Here is a 6,604-nt window from a genome sequence, read left to right as displayed (position 1 = left end):
TTTCCCGCTCTCTCATTTCGCTGCTCTCTCTCTCTACTTCTGATCCATCTACCCCCCGTGTTCCCAAGCCTGTTAATCAGCAGATTGTTAATGAAGGCCCAAGTTCAAAGACACACACAGTGAGAGAGCGCACAAGAGAGAGTGAGAGCGGGCGCAGAGCAGAAAGACAGGGAGGAGTTTTGGACCAACTGTCTGTTTGTCAAAACATGTCCACCCGTCTGTCTCTTTGCCTGTTATCTCTTCTGATGTGAGTCCCTCAATGAGCTTCCCGCAAGGACCACAACACAGCACTCGCTCTTTGGGTTTCCCTTTCATGTTCCATTAAATGTGAGCAAGTAGGAGACAGAGAGACAGCCAGAGAGGGTGAGAAAGAGATTAATTACATGTTTCAATAATGGAGATTAATTAGTATTATTTAAACATTGACAGTATCAACTAGTTGTCAAGCATTTTGCGAGACACACACAAGAGCTGTGGCCTTAATGGGTAAATTCATGTCTCACTGTGGCAGCCTAAAAGTCATCTCTTCACATTTTTTCCCTCCTTCCAAAGCCTTTTCAATACTGTACATCAACTCCACTGGCATCTGAAATTGTTGTTTTTGTGCATATCATTTCATGTTTATTTCTACCTATATTAAGATTCACCAGCTAGACATAATCTTCTTGACATTTATTGTTTGCTGCCTCTCCAGTCCACAGACAAAACACTGCTTTTATGACAGACAGCAGCACAGAGAAAACTCTGAAAGTGAAAATGGTCAAGTTCGGCTAACAAAACATACCCTCCCCCTCTCGACGAACGCTAACACAAAAGTGAAAATACGGAAAGAGAAAAATCAGACCTAGTGGAAGACTAGTCACTGTCCCTGAAAAAAACCCATTTAAATGGGTGACAGGAAACGGTGAGGGGAGAGGGAACGACGACGGAGAGCGTGAGCTTTCAAACCACATCCCGACACCACAGGCCGACTTCACCCTTTTTAACAGCACTATATTTCCCCAAAATGTATCAGCACGGGACAGCATGTGAAAGCCAAATGGCAGTGAAATCTCTGATAAATCAAGGGAAGTTTTACTCTAGAGGGAAGTTCTGTCTGCTATAATCATTTACGAGGGAGTGACTGCAAGATCTGCAAATTATCACAAGTAAAATTAACTTGGACTTGTGGGCACAGCTTTGTGCTCATGCAAATGCGTACATATTAATGCAAACACGTACATCCACCTACAGCTAAATGGGCAAGAAGGAACAAAATATGTTATCGTAGTAGATCCCAAAATAAGGATCAGTCTCCGTTTTATTTGGTAAGATGTTACATCTTCTTTTCCTACTTGTTTTTCCAGCTTTGCTCATTCCAGGAGGTAGGCGTGCTTTTCCTCTACACTAACCAACTTCACATGCTCTAACACCTGGAAACTGTCTGGTATTAGCTTAGGTGTTTTACGGTGAGCCCTGAAAATGAGGCTTATCTCCGTTAGAGCTCATATAGGCTAGGTTTGTGTGAGTGTTTTAGATGTATACTAAAGTAACAACATCTCTGGTTGAACTCTCAGCGAGGGAAGTGAGAAAAACCAAACAGCAGGCATCCGCCTCATACTTAGCTCTACAGGGTGCGTGTGTGCGTATTTCTGCATGTGTGTTTATTAGTGTTTGTGCCTGTATGTTATGAGTGTTTGTGCATCCTTTCTCCAGCAGGACCCCCAGATCAAAACCGCAACCCACTCTCCCTCCCCATGCCTCTCTCTTTCTCTTTCTGTCTCTCTCTCTCTTTCTCCATCTCTCCACCCCCTCTCTCATTAAAAACTGCAGGCCCTGGCTTCTAATTAAATCCCACTTGAAAAGTCTTAAAGTCAGCCTCAGATTGATTCAATTTGCATTTCTGAACAGAGAACATTGCCTAAAAGGATTAATAAATTGGACGAAAAAATGCCTTCTTTCTGCGCCATGCCGTCAGAGCTTGTAAGACAACATCCAAAGAGAAATATCCCCCCTCAACAAACGTCTATCCAACATATGCTCTTGCTCGCTCTCTCTCTCTCTTGCATTTCCCTCCCAGGATGCCAGCAGAGTTGGGAAATGTGTATCAGGACTCTGCGAGTGTGTGCGCATGCATGTCCTCGTCTGTGGAAAAAGTGCAGAGTCCTCTGAGGCACGGATGGGAAGGAACACACGCAATGTGACTCTCGCTATGCGTACGTGTCTCGGTGTGCGCGCGCGTATGTTTGTGTGTGTCTGTGTGTGAGAGGGGCGACTTTGTTGGAGCGTGCCAGAGTGCCGAAAGTGACAAGGAGGCACAGTGGGAAAAGATCCTTGCTGTACTGTCTGTATGTGCAGAAACAGACCACGGTGGTGGAGCCATGCCATTGGCTAGTGTACACCTACAGGCAACATGTTTGGAAATCTAAAGACTCGTTGCCAAATTTGAGAGCCAAATTCAATTAGTGCGATAAAATGAAAAGAGCAAAAGTAAGACATTCTGAACAGACCAAAAACTGACACGGCTTCAAAAAGAAAAGAGCAAAGACTAATATGAGAATTTAGATTCTAATAGACACAATGGGTTGTTTTGAAATTGTTCATGTACAGATTTGTTGTATTTATTGTGGAACAAAATAAGGGAAGATTACCTCTGAAATTTCTTCTGATTACAGCTATCAAAGGCATTTGTATCTGCAAATAAAGTGGTGCAATTTTTTTAATAAACGTTTGCATGTGCTTTGAGTATGTACAATCAAATATTTCAGTGTTTTCAACTCACACATTATTATAGAAAAAATGGCCTCAGATTATGTTGTTTATCTGGTTTGTATTACCTTTATCAAATGTCTGTGTTCATTATGTGGTTACAGTCACATACTGTCTTTCTTATAATGTCATTTTTTCCCTTATAAATTCTGTCTTGTGTGTTTGAAGAGGTTTTACGGAATCAGCAAGCAATTGGTTGTAAATATCACTTTGTATTTCAGTAGATTTTTACTGACTTTTTTGAAAACTGTACTTTGATTGGGGGGGGGGGGGGGGGGGGTATTTATAGAAAGCCGACTGTTGAGTGGGACACATTGTCACTGTTGTTATTTGCCAGTCAAACTAGCTTGTATAATGGCTGATGGGTTTTCATAGACTTCCCAGTGGCTCAGTGGGTGAAGCCTTATTAAAAAAAATAAAAACCGTAAAACCACATGGCAGAGAAAAGAACTCAGTTTACAGTAGACATGGCCTGACAATACTACAAGACAGCCAGAGAAGTTAGAATGTGAGATTTGAAGTATATGTAATAAATAGCTATTGGAAAAGAAAACCAAACCAAAATATTTTAACTACTACTAATTTTTTTAAAGGAAAATAAAAATGCACAATCAGAATAAATTTTAATGAGATTTTAAATGATAGTGAGTGGCAAAGATAAGCTGTAAAATCCAGTGGCCAGAGGAAAGCCAAGTTACATTATGATGCGATGAGAGCTTCCCTCTGATAGAATTATTTGCCCCTGCCTTGTATAAAACAACACTGACCCCTAGTGATAGTGGTGAGGATCATCCTGCAAGTGATTTGCATATTGTCTAAATGCAGACAACATGCATGGACATGGAGAACAGCAGTCCAGAATTTCTGTCTGAGTGCGTTTCTGTCTCTGTGTGTGCAGATTGCGTACAGTGCATGTCCATGCGCCAGTACATGCATGTGTGTTTCTGCGTGTTCTAATAATGGTGCCTAGTAGACTGGGGCTGTCTTTGATGCGATGAAGGCTGACAAGCGTGAAACAGGTCCAATCAGGCACGTGGGCGCTGCCAATTAACCCTTTTCACCGTGTGAAACCAAACATAATTGCCTGGGGTGCAGGGGGCCACTGGGGCATGGCCTGCCCAGCGTAGGCTGAAATGGGCATTAGCAGTACTGCCAGGTGACCATTACACACAATTGAACTGCTGGGTGTTTCTCTTAATCGCATGGTTACAGTTGCTACCCAGACCTAATTGGTATGGCATTACCAAATAGCTTCTATTTCTAATTCTGACATCTACACAATTTGCCTAGAATTTCTTTATACATATTGTGTTAGAATGTTTGGTACAGTACTGCACTTCTGTTATGTTTTGCTCCGATTTCGTTGTGGAAGAATGTGGATTTTACTGCTTAGACAAAAAAAATCCTCTATTTAGTTTTATATGCTGCCACAGTTATCTTCATAGTGTCATAATAATCTCAACTGGAACAAATAGTGGTTATTAAGCAAGCTTTGCGTGCTTTGATAATTAAATTTTATTCATTTTATGCTCAAGACAAATACCGCACATCTTTAGTCAAACACCCAAAACTAGATCATTTCTCTGTACTGAAGCAAAAAGATTTTCTACTCCTATTTGTCTTCTTTTAATATTCTTGTGATCAATTAATTATCACAATAATTAACAAGAAGTACTTCAAGAGCGCAAACCTCCACCAAGGCAGCTCTCTCGCTCTAGGCAGTGTTTACATTTAAGGGAATAGTATTGAATAGTATTGTATTTTGTTTTTTTGTTTTTTTCAGAAGTCAAATGTGATATATGTTGAATCATTATATATAACTTTCTATATTTTGACAATGCATACCACACTTGTATTAATCATAGTTTCTAACTCTGTGCAAATTTCTGACCAATAAATCATTAAAAGTACAGACAGTATTAGTTTGAGGTTATTTAAAAGAACAACTGTACTTCTAAATATACATTTACATTTTCAACAAACTGATGTATTCTCATAAACGTATAATTAATCCTGTTAAAAATACACAGAAGCAGATTTGTAGTTTGTGGAAGCAGCCATGTTCCCCCACGATGTACTAATGGCCTTTGCCCCATAGTACATCAAAACAGAGAAGAGGAGCAGTCACAAGCGTGCCATAAAGGGACATTTAAATTTGTCCCTGCGCCTTCAGACTCAAAATATGAAGGTTCATATCTATTTTTTATGTATTATGTATAAAATGCATTATGTATGTATTAAGAATATTATGTATTATGTTTATACCCCTTCACCAACATACCTTCACCAAAGGAACAAAAATGTGAAGGAAAGAGACAACCACCAGCATCTTAATAAAATGTCTCTTCTGTCTGAACTTACGCCTCCTCTAATGAATTTAACTCAGGGCTCTAAGCAAATGTACAGAAATATGCTTATTTATTCCAGATATTGTTGCAATTACTTATTGTCAGGTGTCAGGTGATTAGACATGCAATCACCTTTCTGGATGAAAAGAGCAAGCTAAACAGCAGCAACAGCTACTTCTAAGCTAACATTATGCTAGCTAATGTTAGGCTTGAGAGTCCTAAAAAAAACACATTAATAATAAACAGTTTGATTACATTCTCACATTTCAAATTCAAATTCAAATTCAAATTTTATTTGTCACGTACACAGTCATACACAGTACGATATGTAGTGAAATGCTTGGACAACTGCTCGTGACCTAAAGAAAACAAAAAAGGAAAAGGCTATGAATAAGATAGGAAATAAATATGAAAAATTAAAAAGGGTAAATTTAACTAGGAAGGAATAAAATATAAATTAAGGTTAAAAATGAAATAACTGTACAACACAAATTAGAATGAAGGGTAAATTTAACTGGGAAGAATAAGATAAAGATAAATATATAAATTAAAGTTGAAAATAAAATAACTGTACAACAAAATACACAATACACAATATAGAACTATATAAGAATGTATGAAGAAATCTAAATATAAATAAATATATACACAATAACAGCAGCTGTACAAGTATTAACCGGAAATCCATTTCTCATCCATTTCAAATACAGTTTCACTAAAGTCAGTTAACAGCAGCTATCAGAGGTTAGCAATACCTAACAGTGACAAAAACAACAGCTAACCAACAGTTTAGCATATCCTAGACAACTCACCTCAGTATAACCATATCGGGCTCCTTTCAGAAACTTTTACAGCTTCTTCCAGAGTAAATAAAGGCGGTCCTTAGTTGACATTGACAGCTGAGGTAAACAGTGGACTGACTGCCTCCCACAGGATGGGAAAAGCTTCTGGGTGCAACCGGATCCAGTCCAAATACTAGCAGAAACACACCAGCCAGTAGGAGTCATTGTGGGCTACAGTCTAAATGTAACTTTTTTGATCTCTCTTTGTTGACTAAAACATGTTTGTCCTACAGTAGCCATACTAGGTAGGACTATGCACATCCAAAACTATATTTTAGAAAGAGTTATGTTTGGCGTTAATGTATTTCTAAAATTTGAACAATTAATTACATTCAAAAACAATAAATAAAGGGTGTTATAGAGATGTGAGTGTTTCCAGGTGCCTATGGTTGATGAACATTTGTCATTTTATTTAGTACTAAAATTCATACACAAACAGGAAAATTCACAATTTAAAAAAAAATCCGCATGATAAGTGTCATTGTAGTGTAATTACTTACTGAATACAAATACACTCATGGAGTAATTTTGGCAGGCCTGCGAAATTGGCTCTAAACATGGTTTGCTGGAATCCCAAAGCCTTGGAAATATATTTAAAACCCTTTCCAGACTGATAGATGAGCAGTGACTTTGTTTTGCAACTGTTTTATTAAGATTTTAGCATGA

Source organism: Astatotilapia calliptera, chromosome 11 (genome assembly GCF_964374335.1).
Source record: "Astatotilapia calliptera chromosome 11, fAstCal68.1, whole genome shotgun sequence".
NCBI classification, from domain to species: Eukaryota; Metazoa; Chordata; class Actinopteri; order Cichliformes; family Cichlidae; genus Astatotilapia; species Astatotilapia calliptera.
Note: the sequence above shows the minus strand (reverse complement) of the source record.